Below are 23,853 nucleotides of genomic sequence, written 5' to 3' on the forward strand. Positions count from 1 at the left end.
AAGAGAAAAAGCAAGCCACCAGGTCCAGGACTTGAACCGTGGTCAGCCATGTGGGAGTGTCCAGCACCTTAACCACCATGCCACCTGCTGGTCCCAGGGTCCTTTGATTATTAATTTGAGACTTTTCCTTCTTACTAATATGTGCACTTAATACAATAAATTTCCCTTTCAGCACTGCATTACCTGTGCCCTAAAAATTTCATTTATATTTTTGTCTAGTGTAATGCATTTTCAAATGTACCTTGAGACTTCTTTGATTCATAGGTTTATAGAGGAACGTTATTTAGTTTCCAAGTGTTTGGTTATTTTCTTGTTATTTTCCTATTATACATTTCTAGTTTAAATTCACTGAGATGGAAAAATATACTGTGATCTTAATGAAAAATTTTAAGGTTATTTTTGGCTCAAGATACAGTTTGTTTGTTTCACTTTTTCTCTTTTTAAAAAATTTCTGTTTCCTTTTTCTCACCTTCCTATGGGTTGAAAAAAAAAATTTTTTTTGAGAGGTTTTTCACTATAGGGCACGTGCACTTGCCAAACAGACAGAGAGAAACAGAGAGACAGAAAGCGAGAAATCACCCCCCAGAGGGGATGGCCATGCCGCAATCCCTTCTCCTCCATTCTCCTCTCAGGATCTTGGGCATGCATGCATACGCGCCCGGCGTAGGTTTTAAGCCACTGGGTCCAGGACGCGAACTGCGGTCGACTATGTGGGAGTCCAGCGACATAGCCATTGCGCTAACTGCTGGTTCCCTGGGTTGAACATTTTTAAGAATCTTATTTTCACTCATCTACAGTGTTTTGGGTATACCTCTTTGTGCAATTTTTTGTTGTTGCTCCAGATAGTACATTATGATTTCATCACCTTTACAGTTCAACTGAAATATAGAATCTGGCCTCCCTTTATGTGCCTTTACTCTCCCTAATTTTTAATTGTCTTAAATATTTCTTTATATCTTTGGAACTACATCTGACATTATTATATTTTTTTGCTTCAACCATCAGTCATAATTTAGTAAACTCAAGAGAAGGAAAAATAATTGCATTTACACATATGTTTGCTTACCATATTCTTTCTTCCTTCCTGATATTTCAGTTTCTTCTTTTATCATTTGGAGAACTTTCAACCATTATTTTAGGGTATGTTTGCTGGTGATAAAATTCTCTTAAATTATCTTTATCTGAGAATGCCTAGATTTGTAACTTGTTATGGAAGGATATTTTCTTTGGGTATTGATGCTGGATTAATAGTTCTTTTGTCACTACATGAGAAATCTTTAGTCTCCAATGTTTCTCAGCAGAGACCACTTCTTTTTGCTGAGCCTCTCTATTTTTGTTTTTAACATGTTCCTATTGAAGAATTTTTTTTACCATGATGGCTTTGAAATCTTTATCAGATAATTCCAGTATCTCTGTCATTTTTGTATTGGCCTGTATTTTTTTTTTTCAGTCTGAGATCTTCCTGGCTTTTTGTATTTTAAATTGTTTTGAATTCAAAGTTGGACATTTTTGAATTATGTTATGACACTTTGGACATCATTAAAATAGAGATAATTTTTTTTCTTTTTAAAATTGCTTTTATTTGACATACCTCTGGCAGAGGAAGGGGGGGATACTGCCTTGTTACTGCAAGGTTGGGGTATGAGTCCAGGTTTCCTATTTGGTTCTGTTGACAGCTGAAAGGCAGCACTTTCTCCCTGAAAAACGTATAATTCATCAGATGACCAGAAACCACCACAGAGGCTCAAGAAATATGAGAAACCAGGAAAATACCTGTCCTCTAATGGAAAAGACTAACTCCTCTTCCTCCACAAAGAATACAAGGAGACTCATGGAAAGGTCAGATAAAGAATTTAAAATATTCATACTGACAAAGCTAACAGAGATGCAAGAGAATAGAGACAACAAATTCCAGAAGATGTGGGAGAAAAGAGACAGCAAATTCCAGGAAGTGAAGTTCTTCCATGATCTGAAAGAGGAGATACACATCATAAAAAAGAATCAAATAGAATTGTTAGAGATTAAGGCTGTAATACAAAGTTTTGGAAATCAAAACTTCTGCTGAAAAATATCAAAAGCAGATTAGATCATGCAGAATATGCTATCTCAGGTGTAGAAGATAGAACCTATGACCTAGAGAAATTACAAAAGACTGAGAAAATAACCTCCCAAAATGAGAATAACATGAGTAATACTAGATACCATTAAATGCCCAAACATCCAGATCATCAGTATCCCAGAAGGTGGATACTAAGGGCCTTTTAATATATTTCATGAAATGCTGGAAGAAAACTTTCCAAACCTAGAGAGGCATTCAAATATCCAGACCCAAGAAATACAAAGGACCCTATGCAGAATCAACCCAAGGAGATCTTCCCCAAGGCACATCATAGCCAGATTGACCAAAACCACAGACAGAGACAAGATACTAAAATTGGTAAGAGAAACATCAAGTTACTTTCATAGGATCCCATAAGGCTAACACTGGACCTCTCATTAAAAACAATGAAAGCAAGGAAAGAATAGAAAAATATATTCAAAATATTAAGTGAAAAACAATTTCAACCAAGAATACTATACCCAGCGAGATTATCTTTTATATGGGCAAAAAAGGACAAAAACATTCTCGGATAAACAAAATCTGAAAGAATTTACTAACACCAGACCAGCTTTCTAAGAAGTGCTGAAGGGAGTGCTATACCAGAAAAACTAAAGTCGAACACACAGATAAGAGTACAAGAAACAACCAAGAGACTGGCCAGCCTATGGGCAGGACAAGTTCAGAGTTGAATGTTAACTTTCAGAGTTTAAATGGAAAGATCAGTCAACAGTAACACTGCAACTTGAATAGAAGAGAGATTAATTATGTGAGTTTGAACTAGTGAAATAGAACTTTTTTACTTCAGACTAAAACATTACTGATTTTCTTCAATGCTTTGATTTCCACATTTAAAGATTTTCGTCTTCTCTTGAACTATTGATAGGTACATCTACCTATTATTTGAACTGAATCCTAAGTTTTCTCTTGGCTTTAAGTTTTAAGCAAATTTCTCTTAACATTTTTTAATTTTTATCTATTAAAACTAAAACTTTTTTAAATTAAAAAATGCATTAAAATGCCCACTAATACCCATTTAAGGACTACAGTAAGTGATATAGCTCGAGCGAGGTGCTACTTTATAGTATGTTCACTTTACTCACTGAGGTTTAAGTCGCAAATGTGTTCATAAATATGTATATATCAGCTGTGCTTGCTTTTGAAAGTATTTAAGTTAATTAGTATCTTTAGTGAATCAATAAAATGTGAAAAAAAAAGGCATGTAAAAGAACTGTACATACCAGAGACAGTGTGGGAGAAGGCACAGAGGGTGGCAGAAGGTGAGAGGTAGGGAATCAAGGGGGGGGGGGGGAGAGCCAAATATGTAAGAAATAAGAAATAGAAAATTATTTGTTGATCACATGTATGGTAATATCCTAGACTGAGTCAATATATAATGTATACTAGGTGGAAAATCTCATTTTTTATACTGTATTGATGAACAGTGAATGATTGCAAATAAATAAATAAATAAACAACTAAAAAAGAAAAACTGTAAAATATAGTTGTTGGAATGTTTATCTTTTTGGGTAATTCTAGAGAGTAAAATGACAAGTGATGAAAATGTAGTCTAATATACATAGTTTAATTTGCTAAGTAATAAGGTTATAATTTTTATAGATAAAATTTATGTTTTTTTGTGATTTATTCTATTTAGGCTTAGAATACTATTGATCATAATTATACATTTCTTTTTCCTTGTATATGTATATGTGTGCATGTGGTCTTTTTTAACTTTCTATCTGATTGTCTTAGTCTGTTATTGCATTGCTAACAGAAATATCTGGAAGTTGTTGATTCATAAAAATAGAGGTTTATTCAGTTCATGGTTTCGAGGTCCATGTTCTAGGGGTCAACTCCTAGTGAGGCTTCAATGTGGCAGAGGGCAGGATCTTGAGCAGAGCTGCCGTCTGCACGGTCTCCTTGCTCTGGTCTGTATCTGTGTGGCCCCATCTGCCTCATTTTCTCTCCTTACAAACACACCAGAACTCAATCATGGGACCCTGCCTAAATGACTATCATGTGCGAAGGCCCAACCCTGTCATACCAGAAAGAAATGAAGTTTTCACTTAACACCATTACGATAAAACCAAGTCTCAACACATGACTTTTCTGGGGCTATCTAATCATCACCCAATAAAATCAGGTTCTAAAACATGAGCCTTTAGGGGACAAAATAATTATCTAAAGCATAACACCAGTATAATTTACTTCAGGGTTTGTTTTGAGAGAAAAGGTGAAGTTCTCTTCAATAATTGCTAAGAATTAATCCAAATATGACTTCATGATTAATCCTGCCCGTACTTGTTGATTTATCATGTGAGAAACTGTTATATATGCAAGGTCCTTTGGCGGTCTATTTCAGTCCACGAGTGTCTACTTAGCCTTGTGCCATTATTAGTTTACTAACTGTAGTCATACAGAACACACTATGCAAATAGTATCCATGTGTTCAAGAAATGCTGGGTCTCACAGGGCTGGCGGCTCTCATTACTATTTTTAAAGATTGTTTTCCTTAATATTCCCCCTCTTCTGTTCATTTTCTTTATTATGACCATTGTATTTCTGAACATTTTCAAATGTAGAGAAAAGCTAAAGTAATAATAAAATGCATACTTCTATACCATTCAACTCAGTTTACCAATTACTAGTATTTTGACATTTCTATTCTTCTCTTAATATATCTGTACACACACAATACATGCACATACATTTTCCCCCTGAATACTGGAAAGTAACCTACAAACATCATGGCATCTCATCCCTAAATATTTCACTATAGCCTCTTAAGAACAAGGGCATTCTTCTTTATAGCCACAATACCACTGCTGCATTTAATACTATCATCCAATACACAGTCAATGTTTAAATTTCCACAATTAACTTCACAGTTAAAAAATAGAGCTGATCAAGAATCCCGTTACATTTATTGGGTCATCGGCAAAGCCATGACACATTTTGTGTCGAAAAATGGAAAAATATGTCATGACTTTTCTGATGACATAATACATTTAGTTGTTTTGTCTCTTTAAAATCCTTTAATATACACCTTCCTTCTGTCCTTCCTTCCTTCCTTCCTTCCTTCCTCCCTCCCTCCCTCCCTTCCTTCCTTCCTCCTTTCCTTCCTTCTTTCCTTTCTTCCTTCTCCTGACCCTCTTCCTTAATCTCTCCATCCTCACCCTCACTTTTATAACATAGCATTTTTTAATAAGTCCAAGCCAGTTGCTTTATATATATATACTTCTCCTCTAGTCTCCTCTCGGGATCTTGGGCACGCATGCACACGTGCCCAGCGTGAGTTTTAAGCCACCGGGTCCGGGACACGAACTACGGTCGACTACGTGGGAGTCCAGCGACATAGCCATTACGCTAACTGCTGGTCCCCCACTCATCATGTATTTTTAAAAAATATTTTTAAGGAGATATTTTTGCAATAGGGCACATACACTCACTGGAGACAGAGAGACAGAGAGAGAGAAAGTGAGAAATCACCCCCAGGGGGATGGCCATGCCACAATCCCTTTTCCTCCATTCTCCTCTCAGGATTTTGGGTATGCACACACATGTGCCTCGTGTGAGTTTCAAGCCTCTGGGTCTGGGACTCAAACCACTGTCAGCCACGTGGGAGTCCAGTACCTTACGCCATCTGCTGGCCCCCTGAAAATAATTTTTAACTGATATAATATTTGTACATATTTATGGGGTCCAATGTGATTTTAAAAAATACACTTATACAATGTTTAATGGATCAAATCAAGGCACTAAACACAGATACCACTTCAAAAATTAATAATTTCTTTGGGTTGTGAACACCTGAAATTTCCTCTTCTACCTATTTTGGGGTCTAGATTGAATCATCACCAACTACAGCTTCTTCATTGTGCTACAGTACTCTATATCTCATTCTACTTTTATTTTTCTTTCCTTCTTTCTTTCTTTTTTCTTTCTTCTTTTTTAGAGAGAGATTTTTAGTATAGGGCGTGTGTGCTCACCTGAGTGACAGAGTGAGAAATCATTCCCCACCAGGGCCCCACCCCCTGGGGTTGCACACACCACAACCCCTTCTCCTCCATTCTCCTCGTGGGATCGTGGGCATGCACATACATGTGCCCAGATGAGTTGTGGGCTGACGGATCTGGTACTCGAACTACGGATGACTATGTGGGAATCCAGCAATGTAACCATTAAACCATCTGTTGGTCCCTCATTCCACTTTTCTACTTGCTCTCTTGTAGCTGTTAACCAAGTTTTTCCTATTCCCCTAGCCCCCTCCCCTTCCTGTTTCTGGTATCCACTCTTTTACTTTCCACTTCTATTCAATCAACTACTGTAACTTTCACCAATCAATGAAAACATACAGTATTTGTCTTTCAGTGCCTGGCTTATTTTATTTAGTATTATTTTCTTCAGGCTTTTCCATGTTGCCTCAAAGGACAAGATTTCATCTGTTTTTTATTTTTTGTTCTTTTTTTTGTGGCAGAACATTCCAGTGTGTGTGTGTGTGTGTGTGTGCTAGAATAGCTCAACATATGGAAATCAATAAATGTGATACATAGCTTCAAAAGAATGAAAGATAAAATCCATATGATCATACAAATTTTGGTAGAAAAAGCATTTGATAAAATGCAACGGCTCTTCATGATTAATTCTGTCAACAAATTAAGTATAGAAGGCACATATTTCAACACAAAGGCCATATATGACAAACTCACAGCTAATATCTTACTAATGGGATAAAGGTGAAAGCTTTTTCTTTAAGAACTGCAACAAGACAGAATGTTCACTTTCTCCACTCCTATTCCATTTAATACCAAAAGTCTTATCTAAAGCAATTAGGCAAGAGAAAGAAAATAAGGGCATCCAAATTGAAAAGGAAGAAGCCAAGCTGTCCCTCATTACAGATGACCTAATCGTACATATAGAAAATCTACAGAATCCACCAAATACCTATTAGGGCTGATTAATGAATTCAGTAAAGTTGCAGGGGACAAAATCAACTTACAACAATTAGTAGATTTATGTGCACCAAATAATGAACTACCTGAAAGATTGAAAGAGAAATTAAGAAAACAATCTTGTTTACAATAACCATCAAAGAAAACATCCATTCTGGAAAAGGATCACCAATCACCAATCAAGAGCCAAGGTCCAAACAAGAGCTAGGGAAATGCTAGGCCAATGGCAGTTCCAGGCAATGCGATGGTGGGCAGTGAGGGTATATTATCTAGGAACATGATATATGTATAGCTTATTTTCTTGCATTCGTAACAAAGCATTATAAGCAAAGTATGGAAATAACTAGAGAAATGCATCAAAGATTTGACAAGGAAGGATAAGTGGCTGGGCCATATCTACTTATACTTGAGCTAAATTGCTTGGGTTGGAATCTTGGGCAGCTTTTTGTTAGCTATTTGATTTTAGCACTTCTCTAAATCTCTCTAATGTTTTGGTTTCCTTATCTAGCAAATGGCGACAACACATTTCACAGAGCTATCAAGATTAGGTGAATTAAATAGAACTACCATATGATTCAGCAATTCCCCTCCTGGGTTTCTACCCAAAGGATAGGAAAATGCTCAGCTGGAAAAGTTCTTGCACAGCTGTTTATTGCAGCATTATTCACAATTGCTAAGACATAGATCCAAGCCAAATGTCCATGAACAGATGAATGGATTGAAAAAGTGTGGCACATATACTCTATGGATTACTACTCAGCCATAAAAAACAAGACTCTGGTTTTTGATAGAAAGTAGATGAATATGGAAGATTTACTGCCAAACGAAGCAAGACAAATATGAAAGAGAGATATTGAATGTCTCCACTTAACATACACTGACTATCCACATTTAATGGTAGAAACTGAAAGATTAGAGGACATAGAAGAATTGAAAATGGTTATGGATACTTGAGTCAATGGGAAGAGGATGCGAGAAGAGGGAGAGTGTAAGGAAAGAAATTAAGGAGAAAAATAGAGAGTCAAGACATTTATAGGACACAAAAATGATTATCTGTTGATGATAACGTGTTTTGTATCCTCAGCTGTACTGATGCAAAGTGTAATTAGGTTGGGTAAACTCAATTTACAAGCTAAGTGATGTACAGTGATTAAATGTATAAGATAAATTTAAATTAAAAGTATAAATAAAAATATATATTAATATAAAACACTTGGAACCATGTGTGGTATGTAGTAACTGCTAAATATGCATTTGTTATTATTTTAAAAATAATTATAATTATTACACTGTGAACACTAGAAGTCCTATGTCAGTTGAAAGAGAAGTTGTCACAAACTTCACCTCTTTCAAAGGAAGCTACCACTGACAGTGCCCATAAACTTCTGACAGCTTCAGGTTTTCCTTTTTTTAAAGAATCATTTATTTAATTTTATTCATGTACTTGACCAGAGAGACAGAGAGAGAGAGAGAAAGAGAGAAAGTAAACCGCCAAATCCAGGACTCAAACCACAGTCAGTCATGCGGGAATCCAGCGCTTTAATTACCTCAGCCTCTGCCAGCCCCCAGCTTCAGCTTTTAGCTAACAGATAAGCCTACATAGCAGAAGAAACTTGGAGAGAGAGAGATGAAAACTACTAGTTTGGGGAACCGGCAGTTAGCGTAATGGCTATGTCGCTGGACTCCCACGTAGTCGACCGCGGTTCGTGTCCTGGACCCGGTGGCTTAAAACTCACGCCGGGCGCATGTGCGTGCGTGCCCAAGATCCCGAGAGGAGAATGGAGGAGAAGGGATTGCGGTGTGACCATCCCCTCTGGGGGGTGATTTCTCGCTTTCTGTCTCTATGTCTCTCTCTGTCTGTCTGGTGAGCGCACGCGCCCTACAGTGAAAATCTCTCAAAAAAAAAAAAAAACTACTAGTTTGGCAATTCTTTTCCAGTTCTTAGGCTTCTTGCTGTGTGGTAGGATGCTTCCTGTGGACAGCTGAGACAGGGCAGACTAGCAAAAAAAAGTTTTAGAAAACATTCCTATTGCTATTGTATTAATTTTGGCAACATTATAGATTAAATTTGCTTTCCCCCCCATTATCCTTGAAGTTAACTTAATCACTGCTTCCATGGGGAAAATGTACACCAAGTTCCAGAATAAATGATTCATAAATAAGCAAAATTCATTTGTTAGCTGGAGATTTTGTGTACGTCTAGAAAAAAAATCTGACAATATGTTGAAAATGGCTTGTATTTAGGTTTGCTTTATAAAACCCCATGTAAATTCCAAAGAATCCTGTGAAAGAGATCCAAAAACTCAACACCCAAGCCCAGTATCAGAGTAATCATGTCTCTGCTTTATACAACCACAGCCCCTGCACTGGGGCAGATTAACTTGGCCTTCCGATCTCATGGAGTGGCTGAGTTCAATTATAGCAACTCCTCTGCAGTTTGTTCAAAATCCGGTTTTAATTCAGAGCTCTGCTCACATTCCTGTACTGTGTCTTACCATGAGCTCTGGGTCTGGTGTTTTGAAAAATACATTTCAAATCCTCTTTAGAACTATGCTCACCAACTGGTCTTAGGTTCAAGACCACCCACCTTCTAATCCCCTCCATCCCAGGGTCTTTCAGAGTGGGGCATCCCTAAGAGCAAGACATGTTCTCTACCTATAACCCTTTCCCTCTCCCCACTAGTGTGGATCTTGAATTATGAAGCAAGTGTACACTACTAAAGCTATTTTCAGTGGGATTTGCCACAGGGCATTCATCTTTATGGACATTATTCTAGTCAGAAAAGAAATCTATAAGTCATTATTGGCAGCTGTCAAAGGCCCTTTCTTTTCCTAGACTTGTGCTCCTATTAATGGATATCACAAAAATGAAAATCTTTACTCAGATTACTTCAGGCTTATTTAGTATTTGGCTACCAGCTAGTTTACATGACAGTAATCACTAAAAATGAAAACCATATTTAACCACCATTTATCCACTGGATATAAAAGAACAGTTTGAAAAGAACAATACAATCGAATTTCTAACACTATTTACAACCAGCAAAGGAGAGGAAAGTTGGTTAATGGTTATTCTCACTGAAAATGCATCATAACCACTACAGTTGGTAAATACGAGGTCTAGGCAGAAAAAGGCCACCTGTTTGGTTTGAATTTGACAATTAAATTCTTTAAGTACTTATTTAGTACTTACAGAAGCCCGAGCTGTCAGTTAATTATTAAGACAATAAGAACAGTTAATTATTGCAAGCTTACTATATTTCTGGCACTCTCCATATATCTCATTTGGTCCTCACAAGTACCCTAGGAAAGAGTTTTTATAATCCCATTTATGATGGAAAACTACAGCAAGGACAGATTAAACAACCCATCTAAGGACACGTGGCTAATTAGTGACCCAAGTTGGAGTGGGCAGACTGGTTCAGAGGCCTTGTTATTACCATACAACACTGTCCCTCACAGTCTCTGACGTAAGGACACTGAGCATCTAGAGCCATTATAATGGCAGTACAGGCATGACACAAGATAGAACAAGATGCAGAAGCTCAGAGATCATGCCCAATGAGAAAGAGCAGCAAAGCTCTCATAGGAAGGGAGGACCTCAAACGGACTTTGAGGGTGTTTGGGTCTTAGGTGGTGGAGAGCAGGGTCAGTGGTGAGTGGGCTCAGGGAGAAGGCAGGAACAGAGAGGGTAATGGTAAGAGGTGCAGGGAGGGTCAGGTACAAATAATGAAGAAACAGGAAGGAATGGAAAACATATGGCAACGTATCGACAGGAAGTCCAAGTTCCAGGCTCTGATATAGTTCTACAGTTTTCAAAGTGGGAAACCTTCAAAAGTTTCTAAGTAAGGGATTTCTATGATGGAATGAGGCTAGAATGGTACAAGTGGGATGGGAGAAGTGATGTTGTCTTTGAGACTTAGAAATGAGTTGTTGGGGCCACAGGAGAACAACGGCCTTTTTAATGAGATGAATGCCTGCTCCCAAATATATTTGTGTCCTGACCTCCAAACTGTGAACATGACCTTATCCGAAAAAGAAGTCTCTGAAAATGTAATTACGTCAAGGGTGTTGAGATGAGTTCGTCTGGGATCATACATGTGGCCATAAACCCAATGACAAATGTCCTCATCAGAGAAAGGCAGGAGATTTAAGACAAACAAAGGAGGGGCAGCAGTGTGATGGTAAAGGCATAGGCCAGAGTGAACCCATTGCCAGGTCAGGCGCATCAATAGCCACTACAAACCACAAGAGGCAAATGAAAGATTCTCTTTCTAGGCCCCCCAGAGAGAGCAAAGCTCTGCTGGATTTTGGATTTCTGCCTTCAGAATCGTGAGAGAATAAATTTCTGTTGTTTTAACTTTTTTTTTTTTTTGGGGGGGGGAGAGGTTTTTGCTATAGGGCGCGTGCGCTCACCAGACAGAGAGAGACAGAGAGACAGAAAGCAAGAATCACCCCCCAGGGGGGATGGTCACGCCGCAATCCCTTCTCTTCCATTCTCCTCCTGGGATCTTGGACACGCACGTGCATGCGCCTGGCGTGAGTTTTAAGCCACCGGGTCCGGGACACGAACTGTGGTCGACTATGTGGGAGTCCAGCGACATAGCCATTACGCTAACTGCTGGTTCCCAACTTTTTTTTTTTTTGAGAGGTTTCTGCTATAGGGCATGTGCACTCGCCAGACAGACAGAGAGAGACAGAGAGACAGAGAGAAAGAAAGTGAGAAATCACCCCCCAGGGAGGATGGCCACACTGCAATCCCTTCTCCTCCATTCTCCTCTCGGGATCTTGGACACGCACGCACATGTGCCCGGTGTGAGCCACCGGGTCCGGGACACGAACTGTGGTCGACTATGTGGGAGTCCAGCGACATAGCCATTACGCTAACTGCTGGTCCCAAAGTATGAATCTTAAGAGCTTGCTTAAAATGCACATTCTTGGACCCAATTCCTAGAGATTGTGATCACCTCCTTTTCTTTCTTTCTTTTTTTTTTATTTTTTTAGGTAACTCACAGGCTTTATTCACAAATATCTCTGTTTTAACCAAAAGAAACTTTGCATTGTGATGATTAATATCTTCGAACAATTTGCTGAGAGACCTGAGCCAACCCTTTGCTAGTGGACATGTGTGCTTACTGGAGACAGACAGAAAGACAGAAGGAAAGAAGGGAAGTAAGAAAGAACCCCTCATGGGAGGATGGCCATGTCACAATCCTTTCTCTTCCATTCTCTTTTTGAGATTTTGGGCAGGCACATACATGCACCTGGCATGTTTTCCTTTATTATTATTTTTACTATTTTTTATACATTGTCACTATATCATTACATCTTGCAAAATGAATTTTCCCAGCATAAATACACTGTATAGAGGCCGGTTAAATTATTATATATGTTATCATCAACAGATAATTTTGCATTTTTGTGTCCCTTAAATGTTTTGCTTCTTTCTTTTCCCCCTTGATTTTCTTCTTCTCACCCTTCCCCAGGCATGTTATTCAAGCCACCAGGTCTAGGACTCAAACCACACAGTTGGCCATATACGATCCAGCTGCCTTAACTGTATGCCACAGCTGGACCCTCTGATTTTTTTTTAACCTTATTTATTCCATGGGGGTAGTACAAGCACACTTAACCAGACCCTATCCCATCATGATCTCCATCCCCCCTCTCCAGCCTTTCAGCTAGCAGGATCGTGGGCATGTCTAATGTGTTCAGGTCAATCTGGGATCAGAACCTTAGGCTTCCAACGTGACGCCAGAATCAAGCAGCGGTACCTCACTGTCTGTGCCACCACGGTTGAGCCTCTGATTCATTTGGCCAGGGGTAGGGCTCAGCAATTCACAACTTCAATACCATCCCGCGTGATTATAATGGGGGTTTCTCTGGATGATCCTCTAACACAGGTGTCAGCACACTTCTGTAAAGGTCCAGATGGTAAATATTTTAGGCTTTGTGAGATGACTACTGTCTCTGTCACAACTCAGTTCTGCCACTGTGGCATAGATGCAGCCATTGCCAATAAATACATAAACAAACAAGTATAGATGTAGTCAATAAAATTTTAGTTATGCATACTAAAATTTGCATTTCATATTATTTTCATGTGTCATGAAATATTCTTCTGCTTTTGATTTTTTCCCCCTAACTACTTAATGATGTACAAAACAGGTGGTGAGCCAGATTTGGTCTGCGGGCCATAGTTGCCAACCCTAGTTTTAACATGCTGCAGTTTGCAAATCACCACTTTAAATGTGAGAGCTGAGATTTTCCCAGCTAATGGCATGTCATGAACCAGCAGGAGAGAATGGAGCAGAGGACTATCTGATGCACCAGGATAATCCCCAACATCCTGGCAGTCTCTTCTAACACAGCAGCCCACAATGTGCCACCACACTTATAGAAGGGTATCACACATGGGGATGTGGTCCTGTAGGCATGCTGTAGACCTGATCTGCAGGCCATTGTGCTGCAGTAGTGATGGACAACCCCAGACCATAGCCTAGATGAGAAATCCTGCTTTCCGCTGTAGTTGAATTCCACCTCTTTTTCTCCCATGGAACAATGTCTAGAGAATGCCAGGGAATACGAAAGATGATAGAACCAGTCTCAAATTCATTCTAACTTATAAGAATAAACTTCAGTTCGTTAAACGTAACGAATAATAAATGACTTCATATATTATCTCACGATATTCACAAGGGACTGTGAACTGCCACCACAACTATGAAGAGATTGCTACTTAGCGAATGGACAGTTGTCTTCTTGGTCCCTCGTCAGTCAGTCATCACTGCTTCCGTCACATTAACTTTGCATTAGCCCAGCGGGGTCGTTTTTATTTGCAAGCCTCTTCTACCTAGCTTGTAGACACAAGCAAGTAGGCATAACAGAAATCCATGACAGAACCAAGATTCAATAAGAGCTCAACAAGCCGGAACTCTGGGCTCAAAATAACAAGATGAAATTTAACTAGGACAAATGTAATTGTCTGCATTTACATTTAAAGAGATTCAATTATAAAAGCACAAGTTGGAGGAGAGACCGCTTTGCGAGCAGCTGCGTGATGCAGCAGTTCACAGGATAAAGGCCTTGGGGATGTTTTTAACTACAGTCTCAAAGAGAGCTCGTGCGATGGGGCTGCTAAAGCACTTGATGTAATTTTGGCTGCATTAATGCAATTACAATGTCCATATGAATGCAGCGGTCCACTGTACTCTGAAAAAATAGGATGCTACGTAGAATCTTTTAGCAGTTCTGGGCATTAGATTTTAACAGGGATGTTGAAATAGTAGGAAAGGGAGTGTAACCAGAGGAAGACTAGGGGAAGAAACTGCCTGAAAAATAGGTCAGATGAAGAACGTTTTCAGGAGCTGGAATTGTCAACAGTGCTTTTGCAAAGTATTTAGAAAGAAAAAAAAATGCCATTTTTGAAAATTAAACTACAAAAGCAAAATGTATTGGATCAAAGCCACAAATGTATGAAGTCTGTATGTGTGGACTCCTGAAAACCAGATCTGAAGGTCACCAGATTGAACATCATCTGTGCTTCAGTGGGGCATGTGTGTTCACAGGGAGCAGAAGCAAAGGTGAGCGTGACAGATGCAAACCCCTGCCTTGCCCTTCCTGCCCTGCCCAGCTGGGAAGGCCCATCCATCAGAGAAGGGTAAGAGTATTCCATTATCAGCGTGTGAAGCCGTCACAAATTTAAATTAAACAACCGAAGTTTCTTCTTGTTCTGAATCTAGGCTCTCCTACCACCTGGTTAACATCAGTATGACTTACCTTCAGTTTGGCTACTAAGGAGAGAGGACGGAATATGTTTTTCGTTGAAATTTTAAAGAAATTAAAAACTTTGTCCTTTAGGACTGTTTCAGGTTCACAGGAAAACTTAGAAGGAAGTACAGAGGGTCCCCAAATGTCCCCTGCCCCTACAGATGCACACTACGGACACCCCACAACAGAGTGGTACAGCTATTAGAGTTGCTGCCTCTACACTGTGACACCGTTATCACCCCAAGTCCAAGGTTTATACTAGAGTTCACCCTTGGTCCTGTGCATTTGGAGGGTTTGACACATTCTAATGACATGCATTCACAATGACAGACAGAATGTCATACAGGATAACTTCACTGCCTTAAAAAAGACTTTCTGCTCTGCCTATTCATACCTCTCTCCACCCCTAACCCTTGGGAACCACTTGTCTCTAAGTCTCCAGTTTTCCCTTTTCCAGAATGTCATGTACCTGGAATTATATAGTACATAGCCTTTACAGATGGGCTTGTTTCACCAAGTGATGTGCATTTAAGTCTCCTCCCTTTCTTTTCATGGCTCAAAAGCTTTTTTTTTTTAATTTGATTTTTGGTGCTGAATAATATTCTATTTTCTGATGTAATACCATTTATCCATTCACCTGAAGGATATCTTAATTGCTTCCAATTTGGTTAATATTAATAACCAATAGATCTGCTTTAAAGATCTATAGATTTCTGTATGGACATACATTTTCATTTCATTTGTATAAATACCAAGGTGTGTGATTACTGAAGTCCATGGTAAGAAGATGTTTAGCTTTGTAAGAAACCCTCAACCATTTTCCAAAGTGGCTGGACCATTTTGCATTCCCACTAATAATAAATGAGAGTCCTGCTGTTGGACCTCTTTCTCGGCATTTGGGGTCTGGGTGTTCTGGATGCTGGTCTTTCTAACAGTGTGCACTGATACACGATGCTCGCCGTCGTTTTCATTTGCATTCCTTCGAGGCCGTATGATGCGGAAGAACCCTTCATATGCTCATTTGCCTTCTGCGTATCCTCTTTGGTGAGGTATCTGTTCAGGTATTTTGGTCATTTTTATACTGGGTCGTTTTATTATTGCTGAATTTTATGAGTTTATGTATTTTAGATACTACCCATTGCAAACATTTTCTTCTAGTGTATGATTTGTCTTATTCTCTTGCCATTGGCTTTTGCAGAGCAGAAGTTTGTCATTTTTATATAACTTACTTCTTTCGTGGATCTTGCCTTTAGTGTTGCTTCTAAGATGTCATCATCATACCTAAGGTCATCTAGGTTTTCTCCTTGGTATCTTTAAAAATGTGTTCAGGATGACCTAGGATTCAGACTTAGGGTCTTTTTTTTTTTTTTTTGTAAATATCATTTTACTTATGGAAAACTGAGCTATCAATTCTTACTTTAATGGCTCCAGTACTGCGTAGCACTATTATACCACCTGCGCCACTGTGGCTGAGCCTAGAAAATATTTTTCAGGACAATTTTAGATTTACAGAAAAAGTGAAAAGGTAGTATGGGGTTCCTATATTTCTGCACCCCAGTTGCCCCTATTAGTAACATCTTGTATTAATTAGTATAGTATAACTGTCACAACTAATGAACCAATATTGACATATTATTATTACTCTGAACTCCACAATGTATTTAGATTTCCTTAGTTTGCCTAATGTCTTTCTCTGTTCCAGGGTACTATGCAGGGTACCACATTACATTTAGTCTTTACATCTCCTTGGGCACTTCGTAGCTGAGATAGTTTTTTTCTGGATTACATGGGCTTATAGGTATTTTGAGAAGAAGAGCACAGAAGTAAAATGCCATTTTCACCCCCTCATGTCAAGAGTACATATTAGTAATGTGAATTATCACCATTGATGTTGACCTTGATAAGTGGTAATTGTTAGATTTCTCCACTATAAAGTTATGATTTTTTTTCCTCTTTTACATACTATACTCTTTGGAAGGTCACTATGAGTCACAATAAAGTGGAGTTTTTTTTTTTTTTTTTGTATAAAGTTTTTAAAGTTGATTGAAGGAGAGAAGGAGAGGGAAGGAAAAACAAAGCTCTCAAGAAGAAGTGAGAGGTCCCAGAAAATGGGCTGCTGAGGAGGAAATGGGGGTGAGGATTTTTATTTTGGTCAGAGGGGCCTTGTCCAGGCTTGTTCTAGGTGGGGCTCATGCATGCATTCCCTTCGTGTTGAGGAGAGGCACATGCTGGGTAGGTTCTGCGTCTCTTTGAGGTGGAAGTATCTACATAAATTATTTGAAGTCCTTCTGTACAGATTTATCCATTTTCTCATCTTCAATTAAGTTATCAAATCATTTATTTATATCTATAGGATTCATGGACATTTATTTTTCAGATGGGTAATAATATAATACTGTTCTATTTTCTTGCTTAATTTGAAACAGCTTTGGCCACTGGGGCTCCTTCTATTGGGTCTTGTGCCCCTTGGACATGTTCTCATCCGTGAGATTTTGTTTCTTTGCTTTTACTTTCTCACTTTCTGACATAAGATACTGCAGGCTTACCTAGTGTATTTCCCGGCTTAATCCTAGAATCATCATTCATTTTTCTGAGCCTTGAGAATGCTATTAAGAAAACCAAGACTGGGTGTTAGGTGTTCTTGCAGTTGGGGTGTTGTTGACTGACAAGGCAAAAAACTATATGAGTCTATAATAACCCATGTATAGACACATATCTGTAAATAAGGCATCTGTGTTTAAACCCTCTTCTTGTGTGAACTTCCTGGATTCTGAGTTGCAGTCAGCTCTCTGGTCAATCCTGAAGAGATACATACATAGATGTGTAGGCTCTATGTCTGCCCACACATCGGACACTACAACACTGTCATACACTAGTCTTCCCTTTCTTTGAACTTCCTCAAGGTCGTTTAGTCTGAAGAAGATATTTAGAAATGATATAATAACTGCATTCAAATATTTGACCATTACCTAGAAGAGAGATAATTTGGGGTTTTTATCTAAGCCAGAACCAGTATCAGCTATGTATGTTATATGGAAGACAATCTAAAGTTAACTTGAGGAAAAATATGTACAAATTAGAACTTTACCATTATTACCTTTTAAAAATAAGCTGGTCTTGAAAAGGCATGAACTCGTATAATGAACAGATTTTCTCAGAGGCTGGATCACCATTGGCTTGTCTTGGATGTTGTAATGGAGATTTCTGTGCTGGGTCACAGACTGGACTCACTGAGAGCCAAGACCCCTAGAGCAAAATGCCTTAACTTGTATTAAGAAGTGCCTAAAAGAAAAATGCTAAACTCTATAAACCTTACATGCTACACCTGTGTGGTGACAGACCAAAAGATCAGGATTTATTTTCAAGAAATGAGTAGATGAGGCTTTTTGATTATTGCTATTATACAAAAGAACAGTCTTAGTATGATCCCATTAGTTGTTAAATATAGTAGTAAAATATACTAAAGAATGGAAGAGGCTTGTTTTTATTGAATAAGTATGACTGAAGTAGAGGTGGATAGTATATACTTTAATTGCTAAGATTATGGCAAATATTTGAACCATTGCAATAACCTCATGCAGAGAAAAGATTTCTAGCACTATTTTACATCTGCTGTACTCTGTGCTAGTTCATCTGATGGGAAGCTTCTGGGATAACATCCAAGGAAATCAGGCAATTCAGAACACCTTTTTCAGAAGTGCTGCCAGAATCTTTCTCCCTTCACCTCCCCCTCTTCTCCAAGATTATGCATAAGGGAACATATGTGTGTACATGCACATGTCCATGTGTGCACACACATACTCTCCTTAAATAAGTGACAAAGGATTCATCATGTCACCAGCAACCCAAGTGTTCTTACTCAAGCAAACAACCACACACAAGTCTACAGCTCCACAATAGTTAAGAGGTGAAAGAGCTTCCTAAGTTTTCAGTAAACGCAGCCATGATATCATGCAGAGGGTAACTGCATTTTAAACATGCACCTATGGAAACTACGCAGGATAAAATCACCAAGAATTTAAGCAATAACAATGTATTTCAGCGGAGTCAATGAGAATGGCTGATTCCTTTAATTTTCTAGTTTTCTTTTTTAACAGCGAGGCAGATTTTTATTACCTCATGTTTACCACTTCCCAGTATTTTCTGGTGACAACCAGTGATCACAGAATTCCACTCTCCTTCCCTCCTATTTCTGGGATCTGTAGTACGAAATTAAGTCAGGGTGTCCGTTCATAATGGAATTTATCATTGAAAATGCTGGTGAACACTACCAGTTTGTTTTCAGATAAAAGGCCAACAAATTATAAAGAAATTTATATTTTTAAAGAAATTATTTTGTGATTTAGCTATGGTAGGCTGTGCTGGCTGATGCTTGTACTCAGTAAGCTGAAGCCACATGGGAAAGTTGAGTTTTGTTCCTGACCACCCTAAAAAGCTGGCAGAATGGTGTGCCTGTGGCCTCAGCTACTTAGAAGGCTGAAGCAGGAGTGAGACTCTCTTTAAAAAATCTGTTTAAAATTTTCATTATAATAAATTTTCCACTTAAAATGCCCACTCTGATGAGAGGAGGGAACAGTCTCTTTGCCATATTGTAGCCATAATGATTCAGCAGGTTCCTATTTTCCCATATTAGCAGGATTTCAAGTACATTTGCAAATTTAAAAATCAAAACACCAGGCAGCATGAATATATGACACATTTTATTTTTATTAAAAAATCCCATGCATGATAATCAGAAGTCTGTGTGCAATATGCAGCGACATAATAAAAAAAAGTGTTGGAACAATTAAAATAGTGGAATACTTTAACAAACATAAAAAAGGAAAAGCAATAGAGTAAAACTTCACTCACTTGAAACAAACTCATTTAGAATTTCTAAAAATCTAGCAGATGTTGGTCTTGGGTTAAGAAACCTTTTGTTTTTAAGATTATGAAAAGATTTTCTTTTATTTTAAGATTATAAAATTCATAGTTGTTAACAAAAAATCCTGAAGAAAAATGAGAATAATCAGAATGGCAAGGAAAATTAAAATAAACAACAAAATGGAACAGCACATACTATCAGCAATTGATTCTATAACCAGTTTCCCTTTCTTTTTTTTTACTAAAAGAATATTTGGTTTACTTGGAATGACAATTTTCTCACCTGAAAAAGTGTACCTCCCAGGCTGCAGACGTGACCAAGTGGCAACTCTGAGGGATGAGAAGTAAGGAGAAGGCACAAGGCGGGAATTCAGGGGAAGCTGTTTGAAAGGAAAAACCTAACACTCCACCTTCTGCATTCTTTGCCTTTCATCTTACCTTTGCCTGATGTTAGGGCCAGCAGGTGGCATGGGGGTTCAGGTGCTAGATTCCAGGTGGCTGACTGCATAGTTTGAGTATTTGTCTCAGTAGCTTGAAAATCACACTTGGTGTGTGCACATGTGTGCCCAAAATGCTGAGAGGAGACTGAAGGAGAAGAGACAGGGGCATGGCCATCCTTCTGGGGGGTGATTTCTCACTCTACTTCTCTCTCTCTTGATCTTTCTGTCTCTCACCGATGAGCACACACATCGTATAGTAAAAACAAAACAAAATGATGTCAGAAACTGTAGAAAAGGATCTTATCTCAACAAAGATGACAGCCATCTATTGTGGAAGGTGGAGGATGAAGTCACAAGGAGCCTGGGCCTCTTAGGATATCCTGAGCTGTTACATAAACGATGGCATGTTTTCTTCAAGGCTTCTTAGCTCATGAAGGTGGCTAAAACTAATTTGCTTAACATTCTTAAGTCAGATTTCTACTACAGACTGCCAAATCAACTCTAATGCATAAAAAGTGAGTACTCTCAGCAATTTCCAAAAGTTCATGCACTTAAAAACAACTACTATACTGACCACTACTCATTTTTATCTGTTTCTTAAAGTGGATCTTCCAAAGACCTCTACTTTGAAACACTGTTGGCTGTTTGGATAACTATGTACTCCTGAAAGTAATAAACTGATTCCATTAAAATTATTTAAATTAAAATGGTCATTGTTTGGGCAATAACAGAAAGTAAAGTATTTCAAAGTGTTAAAGTAAAAGGAATATTATATGTACCATTACTTTCAATTGGTCAGTTCTCCTCCTAGACAATGATCAATGCTAAAACCAAGGGAAACCATTAGTGAATATTCTTTGAAAACACTCATTAGGAAGGAATTAGAATGAATCTGCAAAAGAGGAAAACAGCATTTTTGGAACTAATTTCCAAGTGAGGAAATGATTAAAAATTGGCATTGTACTTTGAGAAGGGACATCAACATGCACTTTGGAGTGTCATAGCATAATTATTCAAGTCTGGTGGAAGAAAAATAAGATACTGACTCTCATGTCTAATTTCAGCTACCATCTTTGGTAGCTGAAATTAGTTGCTGTAGTAGCAAGGTAAACTATATCTTAAATAAAATAACAGGCTAAATTGAATGGACTGTTGAAGATGGTAAACACCAACAGCAGTACGAAGAGCATATGTCATAACTAAAAGTAATGTGATTCAACTTCAGTAATAAACAATAAAATGAATTAAGTGCCATTATCTCAAAGTGGTGTTTTTGTCTCTGATGGGATAAGGATTACTAGATAAATCAAAAATTGTCAAGAAGAAATAGTCAGGGAAGGGATAAATCTTTATGAATCTTTGTATGTTCAAATCAAATAAATGGACCAGCCAGTGGCATGGTGGTGAAGGTGGCTGGATCCCACATGGCTAACTGCATGGTTTCAGTCCTGGACCTAACAGCTTGAGAAACTGTTGTGTGTATGCATGACCAAAGTCCCAAAAGGAAGGAAGAAATGGAGGAGAAGGAACTGTGGCTTGACTATTCCTAATGAGGGACTGCTTTCTCACTTTCCCTCTCTCTCTATCTCTGTCCCTCTCTGGAAAAAACACAGCAATTAAAAACAAAGTCAAGTAATTTGTTAATGAACAGATATTTATCATATGCACTTAAGAGTCTGATCCAAGGTAAACAAAGTGGGAACTGAATCAGTGAGGAAGTTCGTGGAGCTGGTTGTCAAGACGAGAGTACTTCCAGCATGTTTTGTCAGCTAGAATCTATTGTTCTCATTCTTCAATGGGCACTGGTTCATCTAGGAGTGATTTAGAAAAAAACAGACTCTTGAGCCCTACCCAAGAGTTTAGGTTTCAATCATCCTAGAATCAGGACCAGCTAAAATAGTAGTTAAAATATACCTCAGGTAATTCTAATGTGCTGTTATGGTTGAGACTTCTTGGTAAGAGTGACAGTGGTCTCCAGCTGGAGGACAAGCAGGATGACAATCAGGGAAGAGAAGGATGAGTGTTCTAGGAGGAATTAGATATGAAAGGGAAGGAGAAGGTGTGATAAAGCCAAAGAAGAGTGATGATCAGTAAAGACAGTGCTTTAGAAAAGTGCAGGAAATAAAAATCTTCTACACAAATACAAACATACATGCATTCATATATACCTAAAATGGGTCAGTTTAAGGACTTTTTTTTTTTTTTTAAACAATGGTAGGAAACGGGAAACTTTGGATAAGAAGATGACCAAGTGATGGCAATACTAGCAGAAGGCCAGTGTGGCAGGAACATGTGGAGGAGGGCCAGGACAGGAGATGGAAGCAGGAAAACCATCTGAAAGATAGATGGCAAGAGTCCCAAGGTGAAATGACGAGACCCAGATTTGGGTGAAGTCACACTAAGTGGAGGGAAGGACATGATTCACTGAGTCTTCATTTTCAAAGTGCCTCTGACCTACACTCACAGAAACACCTCCTTACACTGTGCAGGGAGAACCAGCCAAGGTTTCTGCTGGCCATCTTTCTCTGGCATCTACAGTTACCTGGGCTGGAAGAATCACAGCAGCACTATTAGCCAGGGACAGGGATATCTAGGAAAGGAGGCTGGTTTTGTAGGAGAAGGAAGGACAAAGGAGTGAGGAGTTCAAACAGATAGTCCTGGGACCTCCACATAGACACATCGTAGGTGGCTGGAAATATGGGGGTAAGCCCGGGGAAAGTCAGGCTAGACTTGACATTTGGGAATCAGCTCACAATAGGTACCTGACCCTTGAGACAGGACAGATCACTGTCAGCTTGCAAACATTTGCTGAATGACTTTAGAGAAAACAAAAGTAGCAGGCTGCAGGCAGATCCTGGAACACATCTTACATGGGGGTAGGAAGAAGAGAAAAGGAAGCTGTCCCTATAAGCTAGTGCTTAGGAGAGCTGGATCCCACATGGCCAACTCACAATTAAAATCCCAGCCTCAGTGGCTTGAAAAACACGGTAAGGATGTGCAGATGCCCAAAATTCCAACAGATGGAAATATGGAGGAGAAGGGACTGTGGCGTGACCACACTCCATTAGCAAGATCTCTGTTCTTCTCTGTTTGGTGAGCACTCTGGGAACTAAAAAAAGAAGACTAAAGAAAAGAGGCAGAAAAGAAAGGGTCAGTGGGTAGGGGTACTGGGAGGTCCAGCTCTATGAATACCAAAGAAAACAGATTCAAAGGGGTCTCAATTTCACCCATTGAATGATAAAGTTTTTTCCTTTAAGTTTGTTCATTTATTTCCTCCAAGACAGAAATGGAGAGAGACACGCACCTCCAAAAAAGTCTTCATTCTGTGATGCAGCCCCAGTATCAGCAAGCCAGGATCATTGGTACATGTGTGTCCCCAGCATGCATAGGGAGGCCTCAGGATACGAACATAGGATCTTCTCATATAGTCTAGGTACGCTCCTTCTGCACCACCATCAGGCCTCAAGATGAATAAATTTAATTTAATTCTTTTTTATGATAAAAGGTGTGTGTGTGTGTGTGTATGTGTGTATATACACATGAGAGATAGAGAAAGGGAGAGAGGGAAAGAAGCTTTCTTAAGATCCCCTTGGATCTTGGTAACAACGTTACAGAATGAGAAGTACAAATAAACAGGATATATATATATATATACATACCAAGGAAAGGGCACCACGTAATTTAAGAAAAAAAATTAATCTGTTTTGGGGCACATGTGTCACTTTGTT

General features: G+C 38.8%; 1 protein-coding gene across 1 annotated transcript in view; it reads right to left on the reverse strand.

Moving 5' to 3' along the window:
- Nucleotides 1-23,853, reverse strand: part of ZNF704 (zinc finger protein 704) — a 198,187-nt gene that overhangs the window by 144,205 nt on the left and 30,129 nt on the right. The window lies entirely within an intron of this gene.

The sequence above is a fragment of the Tupaia chinensis genome, unplaced genomic scaffold, assembly GCF_000334495.1.
Source record: "Tupaia chinensis unplaced genomic scaffold, TupChi_1.0 Scaffold146445_1, whole genome shotgun sequence".
NCBI classification, from domain to species: Eukaryota; Metazoa; Chordata; class Mammalia; order Scandentia; family Tupaiidae; genus Tupaia; species Tupaia belangeri.